The following is a 27780-nucleotide window of genomic DNA, read 5'->3' as shown; positions in this document are numbered from 1 at the left end:
GCTGGAGAGACACTACCATTGCCAGTGCCAACAGCTGCTGTGAGGCCTTCTCTGAGGGAGCTGAGTTAGTCCCCTGGAGCCTCACAACACTAGACCTAGATTAGGACAAAGGAATAGAACCTCTTTAGTTTATACCAGATTCTTCCCACTCTTCCTTTCCACTTCCCCCCAGCTCCTACCATTGGCTCTTCCTCTCACCTTTTACTAGAGACCAGTTTTCAACCACACCCAGGAGAAATCACATGACATTCTCTGTACTTTACCTGCCTTATTTGACTTACAATGGTTCTTTGATGATAGTGTGTTTCAGAATCACTAGAGGAATAGATCTTCAAAAATCTCACCACAAGGGGCTGGGGATTTAGCTCAGTGGTAGAGCGCTTACCTAGGAAGCGCAAGGCCCTGGGTTCGGTCCCCAGCTCCGAAAAAAAGAACAAAAAAAAAAAATCTCACCACAAACAAACAAAACAAAACAAAACCCTGAAATAGTAAACTTGAGTGGCTTGATGGACTCTCTAGGTGACCTAAACATTGAACAAATGTCACAGTGCAGTGTGTAAATATCCCTAACAATTTGTCAACTTAAAATTATGTTAAAATAGAGACCAAGAGAAAGAAAAACAGGCTGAAAATAGAAACTGTGAAGTTGCCTAGGAAGTGTTTGAGCAATTTCTTTCCTTAGGTACTTCCTCAACCAAAAAGACACTGAGAGAAGCTGAGAGTCCAGGAAGTAAACTGCATATCCTCATGAGGTAGAAGAGTTGTTTGACTTCAGGACCTAGGACAAGGCTCTGAGGTGCATATTTTACAAACCAAAGCATGCACCAGTCCCTACCTAGCATACTCTGTCCCCAATTCTGAACTTCCCAGTCCAGGCTTCGGTTATCCTTCTTCAAGCATCTTTGCCTATATAATGCAGACATTATGGTCTCTCTCTTCCCTTCTCTTTTCTCTCTGTGCATGTGCCCTTTCTCTCTTTCTCTTCCCCTCACCCTTTTCCATGAAGCTTCCATAGAGCAGCTTCCCAATAAACCTGGATTTTAATATATAATCTACTCTGGCTTGAATTGGCTATTTTTCTCTCTTAGTCTCTCTGTTTCAACTTGGTGTAAGTTGAGAACAGAACCTGCTCTAATGAAAGAAGTAAGATTTCCTTTAGATAAAGGAAGTCACTTTACAATGACTGCTTCCAGTGCTCAACCACCTGTGTCTCATGGTAAATAATTAGACAGGAAAGGGTTTAAAGTTTATGGAAGGTCTGAGGATATAAAATCTGTTAAGAAAGTGTTTGAGGGTCTATCTAGCAAGGTGTTTAAGGGTTTGCAAATGCAAATTATGAAAGTTAGAGTGTATGAAAGCAGATTTGGATGCTGAAAGGGAAATTAGTTGAGGTATATGGGAGCGATAAAAATCCTTCAGGTTCTTCCCCTTAATATGTGACTGCTGTAAACTTAAAGAGATTCTTTTAAGCTTCAGGGAATCCATGGGAATCCACCTCCCACAAGTCAAAGGGACTAGAGTTAAGAACTGTCAATCAATAACCTGTTTCCTTCCAGGGATCCGTTCCCCTTTCCCTTGTCCTGAGATTGACCCCTATCCTTCGTCCAACTAGGAAGACCATGAACCTAAGGGTTTCAAATGTATACCCAAGAAAAAGTTTTCCTCCCTAAACTCACTAACTTTATCTTTTGTCTCTAACATCTAGGTATTCCCTTAGACCCTGCATCTAGGAAGGCTCTAAAATAGCTTTTCACAGGTGCTCCAGCCCAGCCTCGGAGACAGCTTCAATTGGGCCTACACACTCCTACCCCTCAGATGGTCCCACAAACTGGACAGCAATGAAATAGCCAGCTCTGCCTGGACTTTCCCAACATTCCATCTTTTTGCCCAACCCCATAATGATGCCCAGATGTTAGCAGGAAATAGCCCTCGATGACTATGCTGTCCCTTATCAACACAAGGTTGAGATCTTTGACTTCCTGGGGTAAGGGACTAAGGTGCATATTTTACATACCAAGGCAGGCCTGGCTTCTGGGTTCTCCCAACATATCTTAGTCCCGACCTGGCATATCCTACCCCCACTCCTAGGGGTTGGCTCTTCCCTGTATAAGCTAAGCATTTTGGTCTTCCTTGTTCCCTCTCTCTCCTCCTTCTCTTCTCTCTCTGTGTTAATGAGTCTTTTCAGTTTTCTCTCCGCGTTCCCCTATGGTGACTTCCCTGGCCTTACTACTTAGGGCCAGCGAACTCACTGGAGAGCAGCTTCTCAATACACCTGCATTTAATATAATCCAATATGGCCTGAATTGGCTCATTTTACTGGAGGAGATATAATTTCTTAAGAGTCCCGCCCAAAATCCTGGGTCTCTAAAATATCAGGTCTCCATACCACTGGATACATATAGCACTAGTTTCACTCATCAGTAGGTCCCTACCTTGGTTAAATCCAGGGTGAAAGTAAGCTAGCTTACACACTATGGCCTCTGGGGCTTGACACCGAGGCTATTTTTAGTCTTCTTTGGGCCTCTAGCTTGTCTCACATACACCTGGTGTTGAACACTCAGGAGAGACTCAGATGGACCTAATTCTGAGGGCCACAAACTCAACTAAGTGAACCCAGATGTTTTCCTCTCCTAACTGAATGCCTTCTCTCAGGTATGGATTGTTTCTGACAACCTCTGCCACCTACTGAACTTGATTTAAAAGTTTAGAGTAAAATTTGTCAGCTGCTTCCCTGTTTCTCTTCTGGTAAGTGTCACCTCAGAGTTACCTGCTTTGTCTCTGAAGGCTTCTGGGGTCTATCTACTGCTACACAAGTCGCTTCTGGGCATCAGGCTACTTCCCTTGCTGCACTGGGCACTAGTCATGACCCAGGGAAACACCCTTTATGATTTGGGACATTTCTCTCTCATAAGTTTTTGGATTGAGGGTTCATTAGATGACCACTCTTGTCACCAGGAGACTGATGCCTCTGTCTTAATCTCTGCTCACCACTGAAGTCTGCCATCTGTCTTCCTAAGGTCTCTATCATCTCCTCCCTCTGCTCCTGACTCTCTCCCTCCGCCTAGACCACTTCTGGAGCCTGTTCTGTCCCTCTTGCTTGCCTGCTGCTCCAAGGGCTCTTCATCTCTCCCCTTCCGTGGACTTTAAAGCATCATGGTCTCCCTGCTTGGCCTCATTATGACCCAATGGCCAAAGATGGTACACTCAATTTTCAAACTCTCGCAGGCTGTCAACAACTTCTGCCATTGCAGGAGCAAATGAACCTGAATTCTCTTATCTCTAAGCATCTTCTGCTTTCCACTCTCAAAAGCCTCTTGTCTTTAAGCCTTCTTTGCTCTCTGCTCCCTAAAACACTCTCTTAAGATCACTGTTTAAACTTTCTGTGTTTAAACTTACTCATACCCCTCTGAGGAAGGTGACGCTGCAACAGCAAGCCGACCTTGGTCAGCTCCTCCCCCTCAAGGCTGCAGCTGCTGCTTAGCCTATTTCACATGTAAAAAGCAGGCCTGGCTTTTCTTACATCCACTAGGTTTTCTGCTGAGAAAGGCAGACTCAAAAGGCTGCTCTACCTCACTGACAGGCTTCATGCTGAGGAGGACAAACTCACAAACAAGTTCCAACATCAACACAAACTCAACGCTGGTGTTAGTAACTAAAAATTTACTTTTACTATTCCTTCAAACAAACAGACAAACAAACAAACCGCCACCTCTCTCAGTAACCAAGCACCTATGTCTCATGACAAAGGATTGAATGATTCTTGATGAAGTTTAAAGTTTATGGAAGTTGTAAAAGGAGAAGAAAGTAATTTAAGATGAACTAATACAAGTTAAATGATTTAAAGTAACATCTCCATCCACTAATCAATGGATTTCTTATAAACTATTAATCTAGCTTTTGTTAAAGAACCGGTTACTATTATCATGGAAACAGGCTCAAAAAGAAAAAAAAAAAGGTTCCTAAATACAGACATAACAGTGCTTCTCATTGAGCTGCAAACACCCCTGTCCAACCCATCCACAGGCAGACCAGCTTCTATCACATGGACATTCTTCAGGCTCAGCATTCCACAGACTCAAAGGCTTGGGTGTTCTCCAGCTGTTCACAAACACTCTTTAGCTGCTTTTCCTACACAGATATTCAGTGAAGATTATAGACATTGGCCCTGCTAATATATCTAAGGTATTTATCTCTTTTTGTAAACTTTTAAAAATTCATGTAAGTTTCAGGGGATTACAACTTGCACCTATCAATACATGTCCAATGGACAGCAGATCCCTTTCCTGAGTACTCATGCCTACAGCCTGCCCTGAGGGTGGGGTCTTTCTACCTCCTACCTCCACCCACCAGGACCACAAGACAAGCCCAGAAGTTTCAAGTGTACACCCAAGATAAGGATTTTTCTGTTACACCCCTTACCTTTGTCTTCTTCCATTAGATTTCCACTCAGCTGACAGATATCATCCAGAAATCACTCAAGACCCTGCAACTGCTTCCAAATGGTCTCTATGTCACTAGTCTGATGTGGTCCTGAAGGTTCAGATATGTTCCACCATTGCATAAATCTCCTCCCCTCCCCACCAGACTACTCATATTCCAGCCTTCCTGGACCACCACAAGACCCTCCCCAACCCTGAAGCAGTTACAGAGGAGACAACACCATCCTTATCATCAACCGACGGTTGGATGCTAGGTCTCAGGCTGCACAAATATCCAAAAATGAGCTCAATATGCACTATAGAACAATATGTGTGGGTTAGGTAAAAGCCAGCATTCCTCATGAAGTTGTGAGACTAGTTCCCACTTGCCAAAAGGAGTCATTTCTTTTAACTCTGGCAGAAGGATCATATGGGTACCTGTGGTTTTAGCATATACAGGTCACACTCACCCCATGGTCCCTCAGTATTACAAGTTCCTGTTACACATTTTCAAGTTCATACTAGCATGCCAGCCCCTCTCACTTTCCACCCTACCCTAAACTTCTCCAGATCATGTGCTTCACTGCCTAACTACTTATTCTTCTTGTAACCCTATTATTCTTCTATTCTCCCCCCTCTCCTCTTTCTCTGTATTATTCTCTTATTCACACTGTGTTCTATTACATCTCATACTTTCACTCACTCTTACTCTTTTGCTCCCCCTTCCTCTACTCTGTTCTTTATCCCTTGCTATTTCAATCTCTCTAGTATTTTCTCTTACTTCCATAACCCTGGTAATGTCCAGTTTACTTCTGCCTCTCAATGCTCTGGACTGTTACATATGCCTCTGGCTGTTCCCTCTGTCATTTCTGCAGTGGAAACCTTTCCTAATAATGGAGCAGTCAGACCAGTCATTTCGTTGTTATACTCTGTCACATGTACCCAGGGCACTGGGGGATCCATACATCATTAGATTCACAGAACACTGAGCTCTCTACACCAAGTCCCTCACACCATTATGCCTTCAGAACATATGAACCCCCACAAGAGCATATCAATATTTCTTCTTCATTATCTCCTTTGTCATCACCTTACTCTTCATCTTCCTCCTATTCCTCACAATTCTCTTCCTCCTCCTCCCCCTTCTCCTCCTCTTCTTCTTCTTCTTTCTTCCTCTTCCTCCTTCTGCTCCTGTTCCTCCTCCTCCCCCCTCCTCCTCCTGCTTTTCTTCTTTTTCTTCCTCCTCCTGCTCTTCTTCCCCCTTCCCCCTCTTCTTTCTCTTCCTACTCTTCCTCCTCCTCTTCTTCCAACATCAAGGAGATTACCACAGTCATGAATTAGAAAGGTGGTCAGAGAAATCTCAAAACAATGAAGAAATAAGAAGTCAATAGAAAGATATGATCCTGACTTCCAGACCATACTGAGATCTGCTGGCTAGTAAGATCCAGACCCAGGAACTCTGAGGAGTCATGACAAGCCATCAGAATCATTATGCTCCTGTTAAATGTTTTTAATCTGATTGCTGTAAATTCTAATCAGTATGTACCCTGGAAGAGGACCAATGTCTTTGCTACATTGTGTACAGAATGTTAAAATGTGGTGCTAGCACATTGCAGTTTTCTTAGCAGACATGGAAAATATTTGCTATCTCTACTAACCAGGAAAGAAAAAAGAAAAAAAAAACAGAAATGCAGACAGAAGTGCAATTACTTGAAATCTGTTGGCCTAGTATATGTTTTCTTGGGAATCAGCATGACCCACCACCTTTAGTTCTTAATTGCTGAAACAAACTGTATCAATAGATACCCAGCTGGGCTGTGGCTCCTTCGTGGGGAACATAAGAATGAAAGATAGCCACACTTGTTATGCGCCTGAGGGCAAGATGGACTCTTGCAAGTTTAAAGCAGGCTGTAGGCACAGAGGGTCCACGAGGACATGTTCTTTCCATCTGTTTCCATCTGGTCTACCCTCATGGTCAGACAACTGTAGTCTACACAAACCTGCAATTACTTTTGATCGAAGTCCTAAAGAAAACTTTTCTTTAAAAGAAAAAGGACTTTGAAAATTGAAGTAAAATTAATGCAAATAGAAAGAAGAGAGCCAATGGCTGGCTTCGTGTGTTGGACATCTGGTAACACAGATGGCTTTTCTGTACCATGAAACAGACCTTCACAGTAATGAGTATGTATATCATGGAGTCCCTGAGAGCTGAAGCTTCTGTGACCGACACCTCTGTATGTCAGCAAGTCAAACTGCAACCCTACGTACAATCACACAAGGTGATTCTACCTTGGCCATTTATGTTTCTCTCAGTGCATTCTGGGTATTCACCTTTGATTTACTGTTCACTAGTAAAACTCAGAAGGGTGGCTCTTGAGTGGGAAATGCCTAGACACCACCCATAAACGAAGTTCTGGTGGCTACCCTGACATAGAGATGAGTGAAAAGAAGGGTAGTCCCAAGGATTCGTGGCAGAGCAATTGAAGGTTAACTAGATCACAGCCACATTCTAAGGGATAATTGGTAAGCCACTGCTCAGTAATAAGCTGTGATGTACCTACCCATTGGTAATAATCAAGAGACTAGCCTGTTATCAGAACTACCACCATGTGAAAGTCCACATGCACTTATTTTGAGGACCGGTGACAGGAGTTGGGATACACCTACCCCAGTGCAGTGCTGTGAGTAGCCCTTGAGAAGTTACTTAAATTTTAGCAATCTCATTTTAAGCTGTTTATTCTTATCTTTGACGTGGGAACTTTAGATGTTTGTTTATAGAGCACCCTTTAAAATTTTAAGTACGTTATGACCAACCTACACCCCATGGACCATGTATACCCGAGGATAAATATGACTGCAGCCAAACACAACATAAAAAACTTAATTAAAACATGAGAATTTCATTACTATTATCATTTTATAATTATTTAGTAATTTAATTGTATGACTCTCAGCTCCAAGCTTTGCAGTTGGCAATATTATGGACCTATCAAAAAGTATGACAAAGAGGGTAGACAAAGAGCTCCTGGGGAAATTAAATGGGCACAATTTTTATTTTTGTCCCAGTATGAAAGCATATATATATATATATATATATATATATATATATATATATATATTTTTAAGTACCTGAACTCCTAGCTTAACAAAACAAGTGGTTATCACCATGTTACAAGTAAATACCACCACAGACAGAGACTATTTTCCTCAGCAACATGCCTAACATGAAGAGATCTATTTTGGTACCACATGACTTTTAGAAAAGTTCCTTTAGCCCAGATTTCAAACCTTTGTGGTTCCTTGGCAAAATTTGTCCTTTTTGTCTGATTCAGGCTCTCTTGTACCTGTGGGTAAACATATGTACTGTGGCACAAGATGCAAGATGTGGCAGCTACCATCTGAACTGACCTCTAGAAGCACACACCAGGTTCTAGAAAATATACTCCTTGTGAAGCACTAACACAAGTTTCATGTTGAACTATTCTCAGAAAGTGGAGTTTAAATGGGCTTAGTAGAGTCCTCAGAGTGTCTGTCAGGGCCCTCAGGGAATATCTAGTTCCAGAAGTTGACGAAAGGGAGAAAAAAGTCCCACTGGTACTTCAGGACCGTGACTTCTGATGACAGACTAACCTTGGTCACCATGTGTGGTTAGACATAGAACCCTAGCCCAGGGATTCCTATATGTATGCCTGCTTATTAGTAGAGTCTCCTTCTCTTTGACATTATGATTTGCACTATGCTGTCTTATAGTGCACACAGCCCATGCCATGAGACAGTGGGCATACCCAGTTCCTCTAATTGTAGGAGTGCATATCTGCCAACTTAAAAAATCTACTCTTTAATCCATTTTGCTTGCCAAGCAAACTTCATTATACTCATTAATATAATTATTATTTCATAAGCTATAACATAAGATGAGAATGTATAGGCAAGACATTACTTTTTTATTTTTGAAACAAGAACCATTCATTACTTAAGCCTGGGCTAAACATTTTCTAAGTCATGTACAGAATGTGGGTGATTTTCTTGTGTGTGTTAACATCAAGACGCTCCTCATGGACTTCAAGTCTTTAAACATGTAGACAGTGTGACTTTTCCTATGCTTTGAGATTAGCATTTATCTAAAAATAAAGATTAAAACAGAATGCAGCACATATTTGGATTCACCTGCTTTCCTTCTATCTCTTTGCTTTAGGATGAGGTGCAAGGGTCTCAAGGGACACTTTTTCACCAGGGGAGAATTTGTGTTCTTTTGTAGTTCGTGCCCCAGGAAGTCTTTTAATGTGGGAAGAATGGCAAAATGGCAAAAGGCCACAAGGCAGCAGATTGTCAAACAAGCCCCTGTAAGCAGGTATGAGAATGGCCTGGGAGAAACACTTTCTGTTTCCATTCTAATACTCTTTCTGAAAGCATTACTTCTGTGGAGGATGTTTTGGGGGGCACTTTCAGGTTTAAAGTCATTCTGGGTTATTTGATGGGTTAAATTGCCAGAGGTGAAATGCTTCCTTCTGTAACATAGTCCACTAAGAGAATCACTACACCAACTCTAGTCCTCCCTTACCTGGAATCACAAACCCTCACGTCTGCCAGCTCTGCCACATCTTCTCAGAGACTCGCTCATGCTGGACCCCTCGAAACCACCTGCCTTCACAGCATTCTCCACAGAACTAACTAATCCAGTAGGCCCCCTGCTTATCTCTGTGTGCCACGATTACCAGTGATATCATTATGTTACATCTCAAGTCGGGTGTCCACAACCCAGAACCACCTATATCTTCCCATAAGTTTGGAAGTAAAGCTTTGAGGATATCACTAGAGGGTATTCCCCACCATAGGTTACAACCTCCACTTCATGGCAACCTGTCACTCCTCGGGGACTTTTTTCGTCTGATCCTCCTTGTACTTGCCCTTGTACTTGAGAATCAGTACTCAGTACCTGCCAGCAGATCTTCACGATGACTTAAAGGCTTTCTTTTAGCTGTGCTCCCAGCCCTTAGCCATACTCCCCACTTTAGCCATTCCAACAACCCTAGCCATGATCCTAGCCTTAAGTTTGGCTCAGCATTGGTCTTGTACCCAACCCATATCTTAAAGTTACTTTCTTAAGGGTGTCCTTTCTTGATGCCCAATGGTAAGATAATCTACTCCCTCAGGGTCTCTCAACATCATACCTGCTATCATTATTCACACTGAACAGATGCCCTCTACATGTGTACCTGTTCACTGTGAGCTTTCTTCCCTCCCAGACACAAATTTTCCAAGCATAATGAAGCTGAATCTTTGCTCAGTAGTCTGGTCATGACATCTGTAATGGCACATGAATTTTGAGGGAGGAAGTAAAAATTCTTCAAATCTCAATATAACAAGTTTTCAAAGCCTGAACTGTATTCCCACATCTGTATCTATAGTAAGATCATGCAAATATCTCTTGCTATCCAATATTTCATCCACTAGAATATTGTATGTTTGGAGTGTCATTGTCTCTGATAAATGGTCCATTCTGCTACTCAATTATGAACTTCAGAAGGGAAATGCCTCCCCTATATGAAATTCAACCAAGCATTCAGAATGAGTGCTCTAATTTTTATAAAATTATGCTTTCAATAATGTTGTGTGTGTGTGTGTGTTATGTACACATTATAATTTATGTGTGAGAAAACATATTTGCCATGGCTAATATATGGAAGCCAACTTGTTCCTTCTGTCCAGGGATCAAATCCTCTTTTATCTGCTGAGCCATCTCACAAGAATAATACTGAACATTTTAGGATTCTTTCAATTAAGATTTAGGGCATCAGGGCTACAGAGATGGATCGGGGGCTGAGCACACATTGGTCTTGTAAAGGACCATGGTTCAGTTCCTAGCATGGCAACAGAGGCTAATAGCTATACACAATGCTAGTTACAAGGGATATGATTCCCTCTTCTGGCTTCCATTGGCACTGCACATACAGGTACACAGACACACATGCAGACAAAACATGATATACATAAAAATTAAGAATAGTAAATACACTGTACTTTGAAGCATGGCATGTGTGACTGCTGTGTCACATGTGTGTCAGTAGAGAAGTGAGAGGCTATGTCTACACTCAGTATTCTGACCTATGAACATCTGAATGATTATCAGCCTAGCATTTCCTGAAAAAAAAAAAGGCGAGTCTGAAATGACCACCAGTCTGGTGCCAGACTGCTCAGACATGGAGTTTGCCTGAGTCAACCACCAGTGGGGCACTGCACAGGCCTGTAGGAATGACCATGCCTGAGATAACCCCTGCTCCATGCTAGACACTTAGAGACCTCCCTCTAAGAGGAGCAAGTAAGTGGTGGAGAGATGAAAGATAAACAGGGGATGGAGACACCATGAAGAGAGGCAGAACCAGAGACTGGAGATTAGTGAGAAACAGCCTGATGTGAGTAGCTAAGTATGCCACCTGGGACCATATGGTGGGGTCCCAGACTGTGGTGCCAAGGGGCAACATCTTGTCCATCGTCCTGAAGCATTAGGTGTCTGCTACCACCAAAATCCAGGTGGAAGTCCCTGGTCTAGTCTGTTGCCTGGGGACATGTTGATGTCAGAGGGCTGTGCAGGGCTGGCCCACCTCTCACCAATCAGAGGGCATTGTGGGAGAGCCAATTGTAGTACTCAGTGGGCAATCCTGCCCATTGAGGGAGTTGCTGGGGAGGACCCCCACCTCAGAATACAAGCATTGAGAGCTGGCCCTGTCACTCATCTCTCTTGCGGTGGCATGAGCAAGGGAAAGATAACCTTCTCCCATCACCCCACTTACCAACTGGAGCATGTAGGGGATGTGCCCTACAGTCATGAGAGGAGAAGAGCTGCCCCCACAACTTGTCTGGCATGCAGTGACATGGGCAATGCAGAGATGCCCACCACCTTCCCCTTGCCATCTATTGCAGGCAGGAGACATGGCTCCCAGGTCATCAGAGCAGAAGAGCTGCCCTTATTCCTCTTCTGCGGCAGCACAGTAGATCTTGATGTATATAGGGGGGTTGCAGGAGAGCCACCCCAAGGATGTGAGTGAAGAAGAGCCAGTCCTGCCTCTTGTCTGCTCTGTGGTGACATCAGAAAGAAGAGATTCCCCCCCCCCAATTTTGCCCTTGCCACCAGTGGCAGGCTGGCAGGAGAGTTAGCCTCATGGGATCACTAAAGCAGAAGATTAGGCCCTGCACCTCACCTAGGCAGTACAGTAGAGCTGACCCCATGGTAGGTGAGCTCTAAAGGCACAAGAGCAGGAGAGATGGCGGGCTGACCAACTCAGATACCTATCAGACCCAGAACCGGACTTTGAATTGGCCCAGCGCAATATCTACCCGATTAATGAACTACTAGACTGCATTAAGGGGTTAGTTCTATGGTTCCAAAACTACAGAAACTCCATGACACAGGGCAATAACAGGATATCAGAGAGTAGTCCCAGTCAGATTCCTGTATCAATACAGTAGCTGAACCCAGAGGCAACAGGCTAATATGTCATTGCAATGAACATTTGTAAGCAGAGAACTGTGAACAAAGTGTTTAATCTGGAACATACTACCACTTCTAAAATGAGATTTATTTATCTCTGTTAGTGGAGAGACGGGAAGGGTGGAGGGCAGGAATGAGAGGTGGGGGAAATGAGTTGAATTGGATTCCATGGTATGAATTCTCTCTCTCTCTCTCTCTCTCTCTCTCTCTCTCTCTCTCTCTCTCTCTCTGTCACACACACATACACACACACACATACACGCACACACACACACACATACACACACACACACAGAAGTTGAAAGAGTAGTAAAAGTGCTTCTATCTAGTTTTAATACATATGTTGGCCAACAAGAACATGTAGTTATTAATATATTCAGTACTTAATAGTGCAAGGTGGGAGTTAGCTACACAGGAATATACCCATTGCTGAGACAAAGAGATAAACCTCAGAAGACACAGATGGGTACCCAGGATTAGATAAATAATAGACAACACATTGTGCATGAGTTATCCAAGCTCTCTCCTTCTGACAAAAATGACTAAATTATTTATTAAATATATCATAATCAGTATGTAATTTAAATTATGCACAAAGTAAATAAAATTTTTAGTGTGTTCATATGTGTGAATCATTTGAATACTTGCTCAATCAGGTTGGATGATGGAGCAGAGCACAGATCATAAAATAAGCCCTTAATATTCAGTGCACTAACATCTGAAGACATTTTGAAATCTTTCTGTCTGTTACTGAAAAACTGTTCATAAAATTCTTCCTAAATATTATGCATTATTAATGGAAAACTCAGTGGCTTCCCTAAGATTTTATAAATATAGAAATGAAGCAAACTTAAAAGCTACCGGGATATACTGTAGACTTTAAAATTTTTTCACTTAATCTTACTTCTCATACTTGAGCAGTTAATTTTTCACAGTCACAGTGTACTTTGACTCATTAATAATAATAACAGGTTCTTTAGTGGGATGGTTTTAAGCTGGTACTAAATTTACTATCATATTATTCCTTGGGCCTCAGATTTTCTATTTAGAAAATGTTTGTTTAGCTTTTTTTCTTTCTAGTACCTTCCATGGCCCTCAGCCTTTCTCACACCACAGGGCAGGTTCTATCTGTCTTGTCAGTTGGTACCAATCTTCAGTTGGACTTAAGTGACAATGGAGATGTGTCTTATCCTCAGAAAGTGTTATAACAGATACGAATACCGGTATGTCTGAATAGTATCTCGTACATGCCAACTGTGAATTGAGTCTGACTTAGAGGCCTGCATTCATCTGCAGCAATGCCCCTACTGCATTAGAAGGAAGAATCTGCTAACATAGATTAAAAACCTTGACACTCAGAACCACGGCAGGAGTACAAACTTGATCTTAGCAAACCACTTCACAGTCCAAGCCACTCCCTTTATCTGAGCAAAGTAGGCATTCAGCACTGTTAAAAAAACTTCAGGACACATATTGGTAGGTGAGGAGATTCAAAGTCTTCAAAGTGCAGTAGATTTCTATTCTTTTGTAAAAACTCAAATGGTCTTTCAAGTCCCTGCAAAACAGGATTATGTATACTATATTATTGATTCTCTCTCTCTCTCTCTCTCTCTCTCTCTCTCTCTCTCTCTCTCTCTCTCTCTCCACACACACACACACACACACACACACACACACACACACACACACACAGACACACACACATGGTCCTCCAACTGACGAGACTGGCTCTTCCTCACCCTGCAGACCCTTCAGTGACAAACCTGATGACCAAATCAGTGTTTTCAGGAGGGTTCTGCAAGCCCAACGGAGGAGAGGAGTTGCCAGTCATAAATCACAGACATGAGAAGCAAATGTTCTTGGACCACCCACTGCGTCAGACCAATAGAATGGATATTGCCTAACAGGACTCTCTGACCAAGAACAGCACCCAGTTCATCAAGAGGTGGATGTGGGAAGAGCCAATTCTAAGCACCTGTGCTTTACCAGTCCCTGAGAAACTAGAATAAGTTCTTCTTACTTCAAATACTCTATTCCCCTCCTACCTCTCTTTTCTGCTTATAAGACTTTCTTCTTCGTGTGTCCCATCCTTTCCCTTGTGCTTTTCTCACCTCCTACCATTCTTCTTTTCTTTTCTAACTTCTCTTTTAGTGTTTCTCTCTCTTCTCTTTCTGCTGTCATTCCTCCTACCTTCGTTCCTTCTTCCCTCCATTTTTATACAATTTTAGCTTTTCTTTATCTTCCCTTCTCCCTCTCTCATGGCCCCCTTTTCTTCCTCCCTCTCCTCCTTCAATTTCTTCCCTCCTGTCATCTCTTCATGTCTGACTAACATCTTGTAATCTCAAAGCTACCCACAAGTGACCTTAGGGTCCAGTCCTTAGTGTGAGGGTCAAAAATGTAGAGCACAAATATTTCTTTCTTGGAATTCTGAATTCTAAGAATTTTTACTTTGATATTTATTATTTTAATCTTCAATTTATTTTTTTAATTTCAGAATTCAACCATATTGGAAACATTGCATAATCTATTAAAATAATTGACTTGGTTTTCTCCATCTTAAAAAAATCTGCATGAGTCTATGATTCTAATTGAAGTTCTTTTAGGTTGAAGAGGATTTAATCACTAAATTTCACTCTATTATATGAAAAATTCTGAAAACTGCAGGGGGTGATATTTAAAACTGTGTTTCAAGTTCAGAATCTAGGTTGAGATGAAGACGTGAGGTCTCCCAACAATTATTACTGTACACAAGAATCTCATCCTATGTAATGCATTCAGCAGATACAGAAAACCGACTGGCACCAAGAAAAGAGCCAATTTTAACCCTTTCCATCAGGGAATAGGATTATCTCAACTGCTACCACCAAGTCAAAGGCCCAATATAAGCCGGGACTAGATGGAAAGACAGCTGCCCTTACTACAGCCTTTCTTTCCTCATTTTGTTCAGAGAGAAAATTCTTGTACAAGGGCTAGAGAGGAAGAGGATATTGAAGTTCACTCACTTTCTTTGTTCCATAAAGTTTTCTGTAGTCAAGCATAATTTTGTTATTCATAAGACAAGGAAGAGACAGGAAGAGCAGAGAAGTGGTGATGTCTAGATGCACCTGCAGATCAAAATTGTGTGGCTCTGTCTCCCTAGGTTTATTAAAGCTTATTGTTCTGTGCACTGACACTGAACTACACAGTTGGAAAATGAAATCAGCTAATCTTCTGCATCTCAGCCCGGCGAACAATGGCTTGCATTTTAACAGAGGCAGTAACATTCATATGGAAAGCATAGACTTTAGCCCCACTCTCTTCCTTTTATCTCTTTGATATTAACACTTGTAACAATAAACACTGGCTCATGTGCAGATGGATAGATGGTTCATATAGGTACTTTATGAAGTATTTTTCTTTATTTCATATAGGTGACTCACATTTCATATAGGTACTTTAAAGGCCCGACTTTTTCATCTTGCCTATATAGCCTAAGTTGATACTTAGCTGAATCCTACATGCTGGCAATTTTGTGAAGCTATATTCCTTACTCATTTGCATATTTAGCCCCCAAACATACACATTAAAAACTTTTCCTCAATATTGTAATAGTAGGAGGTAGATAGGGTTGATTTGCGCATGAGACACACACCATCATGAACATGATCAATATCAGAGAGGCCAAAAGAACTGATGACCCTTTGATCATGTAAGGATACATCAAACGTCCATGTGAACCCAAAGGCATGCCTCTGATGGACACAGATCTCTCAGAATACGGATCGTGGACTTCCCACCTTCTAGAAGTAGAGAAATAAATATTCAGAGATTGGGAGATGACTTTATCACAAGAGGTTTTGCTTTGTAAGTGTGAAAATTGGAGTTGGAACTATTGCACTCATGGGGGAAAGGTTGGAACTAGTGGCACATGTTCTTGATTCCAGGGTTATGAGGAGACAGGCAAAGCTTTGGGGCTTGTTGGCTAGGTTAGCTAAATAATTAGCTTCTGATTCAGTGAGAGACTCTGTCTCAAAAACAAAGTGGACAGAACCTAAGGAAAGCCACCAAATTTAACCTTGGCCATGCCTTATCTATTTCAAGACCTGTATATAGCCCTGAAGAGACTGTAAGTTACTTAAGGTGGGGTTCACCCGGGAAATTTCAATAACTCCTATAACCAGGCATTGTGTGCACAAAGAGAATAGAGAAATTCATCATGACCAATCTTTTGAATTCCGTACAGGAAGGCCCATGACCACTTGTGGCAGCAGAGAGCCATCCTTATCTTCATGCTCTACTGATCATCTGGTGGCCTAATCACAGCTGGGACTGTGTACTTATGCTTCATGGATCACCATCATGGATGCAGTATTGATTTGTCAAATGAACAACCACATCCATAATGGTAGTCTCAGAAGAAACCTTTGTGTAGTGACATTATGGCTGGATCAATTCACATAAGCATAATAAGCCACTATTGTAATGATGATATCACTAAGCTATGCCTTTCTGGAAGCTGGTTCCTCCATTAACTGAAGCATGGCTTCAATGCCAATGTACCAAGCCTCCTCCATTCATCCTGAAGTCATCCAAAGGAGTAAAGGCTGGTTAGTACTTGTATGGTAAGCATCATATCAAGAGATATAGTTTCTTTATACAGAAAATCGTAGGAGGCACTAAATCATGCAGCAACACTTTCTGGATAGCAGGCTCTTGGGCACTGAGTGCTACGAGTAGCAACTTCATCTTCTAGCACCTAGGTGAGAGCAAGAACCACCTTGAGCTGCCTGCAGGACAGCAGGGCAGGACTCATTGCCCACTTCTCCCCCTCCAAATAATTCTGAGAGGAGGGGTTGCATGTCCACCTGTCTTGTGGAAGCTTAAACATTGATATGGAATCTTCTGTCCAAGGCCAGCCTAGTCAGCCAATGAGAGTAAAAGTGCCCCAGTTTTTATTCCTGAAGGTTATGCCATACCATACTCAATAAATGTGAAGAAAGGGGGAGATGACACAGGCAGCTCTTAATATGTTTTTGGAGAAAATATTGAGCCCCTTCATACAGAGATTGTTTATGTAAAAAAACCTCTTGAATGTGGGTGGATTGTGATGGTGGAGGGTAATTCTACTATGGATGCCTTCAAGGATTGTCACTGGAAAATGAAGGGCCTGCTCCTACATATAAGGACAACATAATTTCAGTATTGCCTCTACACTTCAACAGCATACTACCAGTTTGGGTATCTCAAGAGACTATAAACCTTTTTTCATTAAGACCAAGATTTATAATGATGTGAGATCCCGGAAGACTCTATAAGAGTGCCACACATACAGACATTAGCATGCTCATCCTCTTGACCACAGGTGAGAGTGTAGCCCCTGGCTACAGAAATGAAGGCAGGGCTTCATTTACTCAGAGCACTGTCTCCTTTGCCCTAGCACTGCTTCTTTACTTTGCTGCTTAAATACAGGAATGTCATTGGCATGTCAGAGTCCCAGATTTGTGAGTTGTCAGAGAGGTCAGGGTGATTCAAACCACACTATAACTGCTATATACTATAGATTCATGTCCTTCCTCAAGCAACAAAGGTGGGAACCCAGTGTTGTCATTAACTCAGTGACATTTCTGGGAAAGAGTAGAATTCCTGGAATCATGCTCAGAAGTGCTGTCTATTTAAGAGGTCCCCTAACAGGCTGGCAGCATCTTACCTGAGGATTTGATAATTGTCTTGACCATTAAAATCTTGAACAACTGAAGTCTTTTAGCAGCTGCTCTTTCATTGTGAAAGAAGCTCCTACCTCCTGGCCATTTCCCATCAAATCAACACCCACATATGGTACCCTACACCTTTCTGTCCTTTACCCATGAGCCTCTATTTTTGAACATATGTGCACATGCTTAAGAGATGATGAGATGACTAAAGCCATGAGTCAGAACCTGGAAGTTATTCCACTTAAGTTCTACAGAGAAGCATCTGCCTCCTTGTCTTCCAGATGGTTTTAGAGCATAAAGTCACTACTAAATCCAAGAAGAGCAGGCACAGCTCATATCAGAAAGTCCTAAAAACTCCCACTTATGGACATTGATGTTGGATCTCCTGATATATTCCAAAATTATCAAAAACTAGAACTGTAAGGAGTCTAACTTAAGATTGCTTTTCTTTATGCTTTTTATAATGAAAATGAGGTATTCATTTTTATAATGAAAAAATATGATCTGTTTTCTTCTAATATGTGTGTATTGATATATATTTCTGTCACAGAGAACGGTACATTATTGTGGTAATATAAATAAAATTATATGTACTAAGTTCTGGAATCGGTAGTTTCTAGCCATTCTTTCTGCCTATTTATTTTTCTTGAGGCAGTATGCTGGTTGGAACAGATGTATATTTATTAATATTGCCACCTTCCCTTTTGGTCAAGCCACTCTGAAAGCCATAATTCATACTGCAGCCAACATTTTGTCTAATAAAGCCTTGCTTGTAAGATTGCTCTTTCAATATTACTGAGAATTTTCTATGGCACTTAAAATTCCACACCCTGAGTGTGCGGGCAACACCCTGGATAATCTCAACCCACTTTGTTCCCATTGACTTTTGTCATACCTGGAACAGGCCCACTGTACCCCCTCCCCCAGGTCTTTGTTACTCCTCATCCTTGGATACCAGTTTTTCATAGAAGTTCTATCATTATTTCCAATTATTGGTTGCTGCATGTCCACAATTCATTTCATGCCCTCATGACTGATCAGTAGGACATGCTTACTCATCAATATTGGGCCTCTGTCTCCCTATGGTGCACATAGGTTCTGCCCAAAAGGTGACACGGCAGAACCTCATAGAAGCTCTAGAACATGCCTGCAGGGCCCTGAGTGCACAGAAGAGAAATCATTCAATGCACAATCTCTTCCAATAATGGTGGCCTTACTCTCACCCAGGTGAAAAATGGAATTGAAAGATGTTTAATGAGAAGGAAAGGGAGAAAGAAAGAGCAGGAACACAGAAATAGAGAGGCCATCCATCAAGAGCTGCTCCGTGGTCGACCACCAACTGACATGATACCACTTAAGCTGTCAAAGAATTTCAATGCCAAATAGGTTTATGAAGAAAATGAGACAAATTAATTTGCCTCTTATTTTTATACCTTCTGCCTATCTCAACTGAAAAGATAAATTAACTTGTATAACCAGGCATGATTTTTTGCATCACTGTGAATTCTCAGAACTCACTAAGCACCATATAGGTCTTTATTAGCATAAGACTCCCAAATTAGACAACTGTCTCCAAGTGATAGATTAAAAATACATATTAACATGAAAGAATTGTGATTTTTTTAAGGAAATTAGATAAGAAAATTGTCAGCCTTCATAAATTCCATCATGTAAGAATGCTTTAGGGTAAAGGGGAGAAGATTCATAATCTGTAATTAGGAATGATTAGTAAACATGAAATTGAAACCTCCCTAGTAATCAAAGAGCTGTAAATTAAACAAGAAAACATCTCCTCCACAAATGAACCAAGAGTGAAATCTATCACAATACAACAGGACAATAACCAAAAGCATAATTTAATATGAATATATTTTCCTTTGTTTTCATGGTATATACAGGTGTGTGTGTGTGTGTGTGTGTGTGTGTGTGTGTGTGTGTGTGTGTGTGATTTACTAGGACTAATTCCAGAAGAGGATATCCCTCTTCTCTTGCAACAAGGTCTTTCACTGGACTTGGAACAAGGCTGACAGCCAGAACATCCTAGATACCCTCCTGTTTCTGCCCTGCATGTGTGTGCAACTGACTCCTAACATGGGTGCTGGAATTCCAACTTAGATCTTCATGCTGTTTCATAAAGTCATCTGTCCCCACCCCATATTAGAACAGATTTTTCGTAAGTACTCTGAAAGTGTTTTAACTAGAGTCCCCCTTCTTTTTAATAAATTTTCTTAGAGAAAATTTAACTTGGAATTAATTTTACAAATAAAGACCATTCAGACTGCTGCCAGTACTGGGGGACTTTCTGGCTTTTTGAAAAATAAGGTGTACTATGTCACATAGGGCCATTAGGTGAGGCATCCCTCCCTCTCAATGGACAGATGGTCATTTATTTCCTTTTTGGGCTCCCTTTAAGGAACCTTCATATTCTAGTGTACTAGTCTGCTGTAGTCTATTCTAAAATATAGTCATCAAAATTTTGAAAAGTTTTCAACATATAAAAATGATCATATGATAAAGGATAGAGAGTCAGAATATTATATATGTAGTAAGGTCACTGATATGATAAAATATAAAGTAAGAAGAAAGTAGGCCAGGAGAAGTTTTCTAATTGTGGTGGTTTGATTACGAAGGCCTCCCATAGACTCATATAGTTGAACAGTTGGTCGACTATTTTAAGAAGGATTATAAGGTGTGGCTTGGAGGAGGTATATCCCTCAGGGAGAACTTTGAGATTTTAAAAGGATACACCACTACCACCACCACCACCACCACCACCACCACCACCACCACCACCACCACTATCACCACCCCCACCACCACCAACATCACAACCACTACGAGATGAGGTCTAAAGTTTCAGCTGCTGCTCCAGCCTATGCCTGCTTTCCACCATGCCTCCTACCAGGATGATCAGGGACTCACCCTCTGAACCTTGAAGGAAGTCCTCAAGCCAATGGTTTTTTTGAAAAGTAAGATGCCTTGGACACAGTATTTCTCCACAGAAACAGAAAAGTAGCTGAGACACTAGGCATGCAAAGTTAGGGTATTTCCTTGGTGATTCGCTCCCCAGGCTAAAATAATGAACTTGTCATCCATACACACAGCTTCAGACTTTCTGGGGACAGCATAAAAGAAGACTTGTTGGTAGTTGAGGAGTCATTTGATCTTTGACTACTGGAAGAAACAAGAAGGGGATTCATAAGCTTGATCTTGCTCACTTCTTAGCTATGTGTAATCCTACACGGGAGGCATAATGAACATTTGAAGTAGCTGCTTAAGATCTTCAGGAGACTCAAGAAGGGAAGCCTAGGATTCAAGGGTTGGCTCCTTGTAACTGTCTAGTTATTCTCCCTCCATAGTGACATTCTCTTCTCTAATAGGCTTCGAGTTAACCAACTTTCTTCTGTCTTCCTGACTGTGGATGCAATATGACTGGCTGCCTCAAGTTCCCATCGATACCACTTTCTAATATGGCAGACTGTAGCCTCAAATGGTGAGAAAAGAATGAAAGCTTCTTTCCTTAGGATACCATTGCCGCGTGGTTTTACACAGAGAGTTTAACAACAGCAGCACAGAAATTACGGATGGTGAAATATCACTGTGATCTTTTTCCTTAGCTACAGAAAATGTGGGAAATCAATGAAACTTCTCAGAGCCATTCCTATGCTGTGCCTGATCAACTTTGGTCATGCTGTGTTTCCTGTTATGTTGAATATATACACTGAGGTTTTGGGAATGAAATAATCACAACAATATGAATTAGGGAGGTTCTGGGTCTATCTAACTTGAGACAGTTCTAAAAAGGCTCTACTCTGGATTTAGGGCTCCACTGTGACATAAAATTCTTGGTAATTGTAAACAAATAGCACCATGTGCCTTAAAAACCATAACAATGATTATGGAGATCAGTTTCTTTTAAAAATAGTTTAAGTCTTGCCATGTCTTTTTAAAAATGTGTAATGAGAATTTCCTTAAAAATGAGAATTATTTGTTGCAGCATCTGATTCATCTAGGCTGTAAGAGAGGGAAGTTCCTTTAAGAGCTAAAAGAATTAAGAGCAACTGAAGTAAATCAATGCATTGTTTAAGGGAGTTGATATAAGGAGCTACACATTGTAGGAGATTAATATGAGATTTGACATCAAATATTAATAAGTTTACTAACATTAACCACAAACAAAAAAAAAAAACCAGGAAGCTGAGATGACTCGGAAGTGAATAAAAGTAGACACTATCAATGGGTTAAATTACTAGATAAACAAAGAGATAAAACTAGAAAGAAGAGTCAGGAAAGTTAGCTGTGCACAGCAAAGTATACCAGGTCAACTCAGTGTTAGACAAGTATCACATGCTGTGGGAGTTGGTGCTCCCAGGAACCGTGACTTTCCAATCATTTTCCAGTTCCTAAGCCATCCTCAAAAGAATACTTATCAGAGTTTATAGATACTAAACAATAAAGAAGAGCTTTATTGTACGTAGGAAGTTCATTTCTTAAGCAGGAAATGGGATGCTGTGACGGCCATTCCCAGTTGTCAACTTGAATGGATGTGCAATCTAGAACTTAGGCTGGAAGATAAAGGCTTCTTGATCCAGATTTCAAAGCATAATGACCATGAAAAGCTTAGGCCCAGGCAGGGTGGTACACACCTCTAATTACAGGAGACAGACAAGCAGATCTCTGAGTTCAGGGCCAGCCTGGTACAGAGCAGAGCAAGTTCCAAGTAGAAAAAAGCTTAGGTAATGGTTCCACCTTTGATCCTTGAACTCAGGAAACTGAGCCATGCAGGTCTGAGTTCAAAGTCAGTTTAGAGAGAATATTCTAGGACAGCCAAGCTTAGACAATGAATGATGAAATAGAACAAGGAGACCATAATCTAGCTCCAGCGAGCAGCAGCACTTGGTAGCTTTGACCATGTGGCTTTGGCTTTAGAGTAAAGAATAGAAGGGACTATTGGGACAATTGATGCTAGTTAGCTGGAGCTAAGAAAAAAGTGGTGAATAGCATTATGGAAGTAATGTAAAGTATATTCTGAGAGCACAAAGAGGCTGTGTTTCAAAGTCAGCCAAGGTTGTACATTGTGCTGCAGCTGGACATGGTAATGTGTAAGACATACCTTACCTAATAAAATACTGCATTTTCAAGTCTGAAAATAAAAAGAATCACCCAGATGGTATTGGTTTTGAAGGCATAGAAGGGTCATGGAAAGCAGCTGAGAGGCTGGGCACTGAGAGAGACAAGGAAAAGCCACAGGTAAAGATCAGTTGAAGGACTAGGACTGAAGAAGCTCAAGCTTGACACCATGAAGTGAGCCTATGAGAGGCTTTTGGTAAAGCCTAGTTGCTTCAGAAGATCGCAGTGTATTGGACATGCCAGTACCATGGAGTAACCACAAAGACCAGCAAAAACAGTAGAGTGGAGCACCAGAGTGCTACAGAAGGCAAAGCTGAAGAAGTGACCTAAGTCTTTTGGGGGAGCACAGAAGATCATATGTGGATCCCAGACATTGAATCCACACATGATGTTGGGGGTATGTGATCTGCTTTATGATTTTGTTTTCTTAAGGAGTTGCAGTTTAGAGATTTCGTACGTGTAAGAAGAGATGTGAACTTCGGACTTTTAACATTGTGGAGACCATTATAGACTCTGGGACTTTTGGCATTTGATTAAATGAATTCCACAGTGTGTTATGCCTAGGTATGGCCCCTACAGACTCATGTGTTTGAACGAACCTATGGGGGTCAGGGAGTAGAATATGATGTTTGAATATTCTGGGTACATAGAGAGTGGTACTTTTAGGAAGTGTGGCCTTGTGGGAGGGAGCATATCACTGTTGGGGTGGGATTTGAAGCTCTGTCCAGTGAGGAAGAGTCAGTTTTCTCCTGGCTGCAGTCAAATCAAGATGTAGAATGTTTGGTTCCTGCAGTGCCATGCTTTTCTTGAAGCCATGATCCTACCTCGATGATAATGAACTGAATCTCTGAACCTGTAAAGCCAGCTCCAATTAAATGTCCTTTTTAAGAGTCTCCTTGGTCATGGTGTTATTTCCCAGCAATGGGAACCATAGCTAGCACAGCTGCCAACCCTATGCTGAATTTCACTAAATCTAATCACGAGGAACTTAACAATATAGACCATCAAGGCTGCATGGGATAGAGAGTCCAGGGCAGGTGTTCACCATCATTCAAGAAGAACACGAGTTGATGCAGAAACCATACAGCACCATCTCATATCCCTCTGTGTTGGTAACAAAGTTTACCTTGTTCCCCTCTGCAGGATTTCTGAGCTATAAGGAAGGGATATCTGTCCAGGAAACAAGGGATAAAGAAAGCCTACATGGGTATCCCTATCCTTCTTCCCACTGCACTAACTCATCATTCTTTAGAGAGATCATTATAGGTAAATTCATGACAGATGTCACTCACACTATGTGAGTATATCTCCAGGTCGTTTTCATCCCCTTACTTATCTCCCTGAAACTCAGAAGCTTCCTTGGGAATGTCTACTTCTGACTTTTAATGAATGGTCACATTGTCTTTAATGTAGAGATTTCTTTCTCTCTTATTTATAAACAAGTACTCAAAGGCTTTAATAATTCACCACAACCAAAGCAAATATCCCTGTTAAATGATCTTGTATAATTCTGAGAGGTCATGCAGCAAGCCAGTGAAAACCAATTATTATCTGTTACATGTCTAGATATTGTTCTTGTGGTATATTTTCTTCTGTAGTTTTAACATTGGTACATTACTGCAATGTCCTTGTGACTGTATATTAACATAATTGTTAACGGGGAATGTAAAGTCTTAATGTAAACAGAAAATGTGTCCACTGAAAGGCAGGCAAGCCCACAAAATCGCTCATGGAGATTATTAAATGTTAGCACATCAATAAGCGTGCTGCACCTCGTTCTTTGAGAGTAAGACATAGGAACAACGTTCTTATCATAGTACTTCACTACTATCATGACATATGTGTATCAATTACACTTGAAATTTCATGCCTTCACTACAGTTTTAAAACTGTTTTAATCCCCCCCTCTGTGTGTGTGTGTGTGTGTGTGTGTGTTTGTGTATGTGTGTAGGCTTAAGGTTGTTGTTTGGAATCTGCCTTAATCACTTCTCCATCTATTCTTGGAATCTTGATTTCTCAGTTAAATCAGTGGCTTTCTTCTAGGTAGTCTAGTCATCCAGCCAACTTGCTCCGAGGATCTCCAGTGCTAGTGTTACAAGAGGGCCTACACATCTACCCAGCATTTATATGGGGAGTGTGGATCTGTACAATAGTCCTCACACTTGCATGACAAACAGCTTCACTCTGAGTCATTTCTCAGTTGATTACTGAGAAGAGTTACGTCACTGGGTAATTTTCTGCTCTTGGACATCGTTTTAGTCACATATAGTTTTTGAGCAGTAGCTATATAATCTTGAAAATGAATGAATACACATATTTATTTTGAAATCTCAATGTCCAATGTCACATGCCATCTTTTTTGCAGGAAGCATGCAGTAGCTTCTCCAGGACTGCCTGCTATACTGTGTGCTTAGGACTATGTGAACTTATAGACGAATCTATCTGTGCCTGTGGATTCATTCAGCAGGATTTGGTGTCATATACCCTTCCAGGACTACCACTCAATGTGTATCGGCTTCCCATGACCTGACTTGGAGCTTTTGAAAGAACACACTCAACAATCTGGCTCTGTCATCCCAGCCATAAATACTAAGATTGGTTTGGACATGCAAATATTTTGATGGTGTTCTCACTCCAGTATACCTTCAATCAAGACAGGTTTTGCTCTTCTTCACATCTGGGTCCACCTCTCATACCATTAAAAGCCTTTTTATAAACCTCTCAGAGAAATAATCTCTGCCCAGTCTGTCTCATGTATCTCATTCTAGGTACTCCCAAGCTCACATTTTCATTTTTACTATATTAGGTGTTTCTACTGATAATACAATTTTGTATTTACCATCTTTTTATTTTCTTCTTCATTAAGGCACACACCCTCACTAATTTTATGACTGAAGTAGGCCAGGAACATCAATCACGACTGATTCAGAGTGGACATTACACAATCATGCATGGAGGAAAACTTCCGTTTAGACCACATTCATTGAAAATATCAACTGAGGAAAGGGGGAAGCCTGGGGAGGCCTGGTGAGCCGGGAGCATCCTCTCAGAGGCGAGGAGGAGGAGGAATGTGTTGAGAAACTGTAGGAGGGGGAACAGGGAGGAGGGGATAATGGCTGGAATATAAATAAATGAAATAATTATATAAAATTACCAAGAACAGCAGAAGGAAGGAAAAGAAAATATCAGCTGAAGTTCAGGTGATCCTGCTGCCTTCCCCACAGTAGTTCCTAACAGACATATATCCGAGACAGTTGATTTATAGCAATGTCAACAGAGAATAAATGTGAAATAAAATGATTATTAATTCTGCACAATCTGAATATCCAGTATTACTGGGGAGTCTTCTCTATCTTCCCTAGCTATCTCAAGTTCTATGGGAAGAGGAGAAAGATGAGACTCTTGAAAGCTTTGTAATATCACCGTTCAGTTCAGAAGAGCTTCTGTGAAAGATGTAACTCAATCCAAATGTTCTCTCTCATTATGCTGCCTATTACTTGCAAAAGCTTTTTTTGACAACTTTGCATATCTACTTGATTCTGAGAGGATCTGAAAAGCCTCCCTTGAACTATAGATACTTCATATTCTGCCAATTCCACCAGAAACTATCCAGAGAGGTACTTGGGTAACAATAGGAACAGTGTGAGGAACCTTTGTCTGCATGTATGCAAAAGAAGCTATGTGCTGAGGGCTAGAAAACTAATGACCCAGTATTAAATGAGATTCATGACAAAGGTCCCTTCCTGTGACTGAATTTCTTAGGAGAGATATCCACACTACATAATAGGTCAGCTAGAGAAGTATGCAAGATAGTATAACTTAAGCTTAACTTTTTGGTCTCTAGTGTTGGCATCCAATACATTTTTGCTCTTTTAAAATTACCCAGTATATGGTATTCTGTTATGGAAACACCAATAAACAAAATATGCAATATGGACACAAGATAGCCTGGTATGTTAAAAAGCCCAGGCCAATCTAGGAGTTTGCAATAGTAAATAAAGCAACCAAGATAGAATATGTGTGCTTCCAGAACTGTCTTCAAAAACTTAAGATGGGATTCTTGTCTCCCCAGTAGATAACACAGACACATTGTGGGTCACAGTTTGAGTCTCACAGTTCAAGCACGCCATGATATGTTTGTAGAATTATGTCTCATTGTATCTATCCAAATGGCAAAACAGTCTTTTCCAGATTGAATCATCTGGTGCTCCAATAACATTTCTTACTTCACACACTGGATCTGGGCTTTGCAGTTTGAAAATTCCATGCCAATCTTTCTAAATATTGCCTTTCCAACACAATCTCTTTCCTTAAGCAAATCTAAAGAAAGTTTGAAAGGGGGAAACTGTAAATACAAATAAATATGTCAGCAACTCCAGCATTCCTTTTCTCTGTTAAAATGCTTAATTGCATCAGATGGGGAAAATATCATCTAGAATACGCCAACACCGTGTCAGTATTTACAGGAGGTGCACACCATCTTGATGGGACATGCACATTCAGACAATGAGAGCCTAATCACAGCTCAGCTTCTTCTGTACATGACATTCCTCCCTGGGTGTTATTGGTTGAATGAATTAGACACCAATGGTTCTTAAATCACCGATAATGACAAGCGTATTTTTAGCTATTGGACTTAAATTTAAGCCAGCAACATGCAGGTGCTTGTGAGGAGTTGTTCTCACTGTTTTCTTGCCAATTTTCTGAAAGATACCAATAAATCAAATGCAACAAAGAATGATTGTAAGAAAGGTTCCCAAAGAAGGAAGAGAAAATGAGCACTTAGACAGTAAATGGCAGGTAATGACGCAGAAGAGCGAACCATGCATACTCATGAGTGTATGAAAGGTTTGTTTGCCTTAATCTCATAAACATCACTTTACTTATATATTTATTTAATGTAACATTAGCACTTGGAAGAATTAGTTTAATTGGTTTGATTCCTTCTCACTGAGCTCTTTTACAGGATAGTATCAGAGAAAAGCTCAAAAGCAATTAGGCCCCCACCAAAGAAGCGAATATTCCATGTAACCACACAAATAATAGGACAGTA

At 41.1% G+C, this 27780-nt stretch overlaps 2 protein-coding genes and 1 pseudogene across 2 annotated transcripts in view; 1 reads left to right on the top strand and 2 right to left on the bottom strand.

Annotated features, from left to right (window-relative positions):
* The window catches only part of Erich1 (glutamate-rich 1), a gene marked incomplete at its 5' end in the record, with an annotated part of 52793804 nt that overhangs the window by 2688705 nt on the left and 50077319 nt on the right, over positions 1 to 27780 (bottom strand).
* The window catches only part of Csmd1 (CUB and Sushi multiple domains 1), a 1600021-nt gene that overhangs the window by 937411 nt on the left and 634830 nt on the right, over positions 1 to 27780 (bottom strand). The gene's annotated exons all lie outside the window — the stretch shown is intronic.
* LOC120097608 (small nucleolar RNA SNORA17) lies at positions 10433 to 10557 on the top strand (annotated as a pseudogene).

The sequence above is a fragment of the Rattus norvegicus genome, chromosome 16, assembly GCF_021556685.1.
Source record: "Rattus norvegicus strain SHRSP/BbbUtx chromosome 16, alternate assembly SHRSP_T2T, whole genome shotgun sequence".
Classification (NCBI taxonomy): domain Eukaryota; kingdom Metazoa; phylum Chordata; class Mammalia; order Rodentia; family Muridae; genus Rattus; species Rattus norvegicus.
This window is presented reverse-complemented; position numbering and strand designations above follow the sequence as displayed.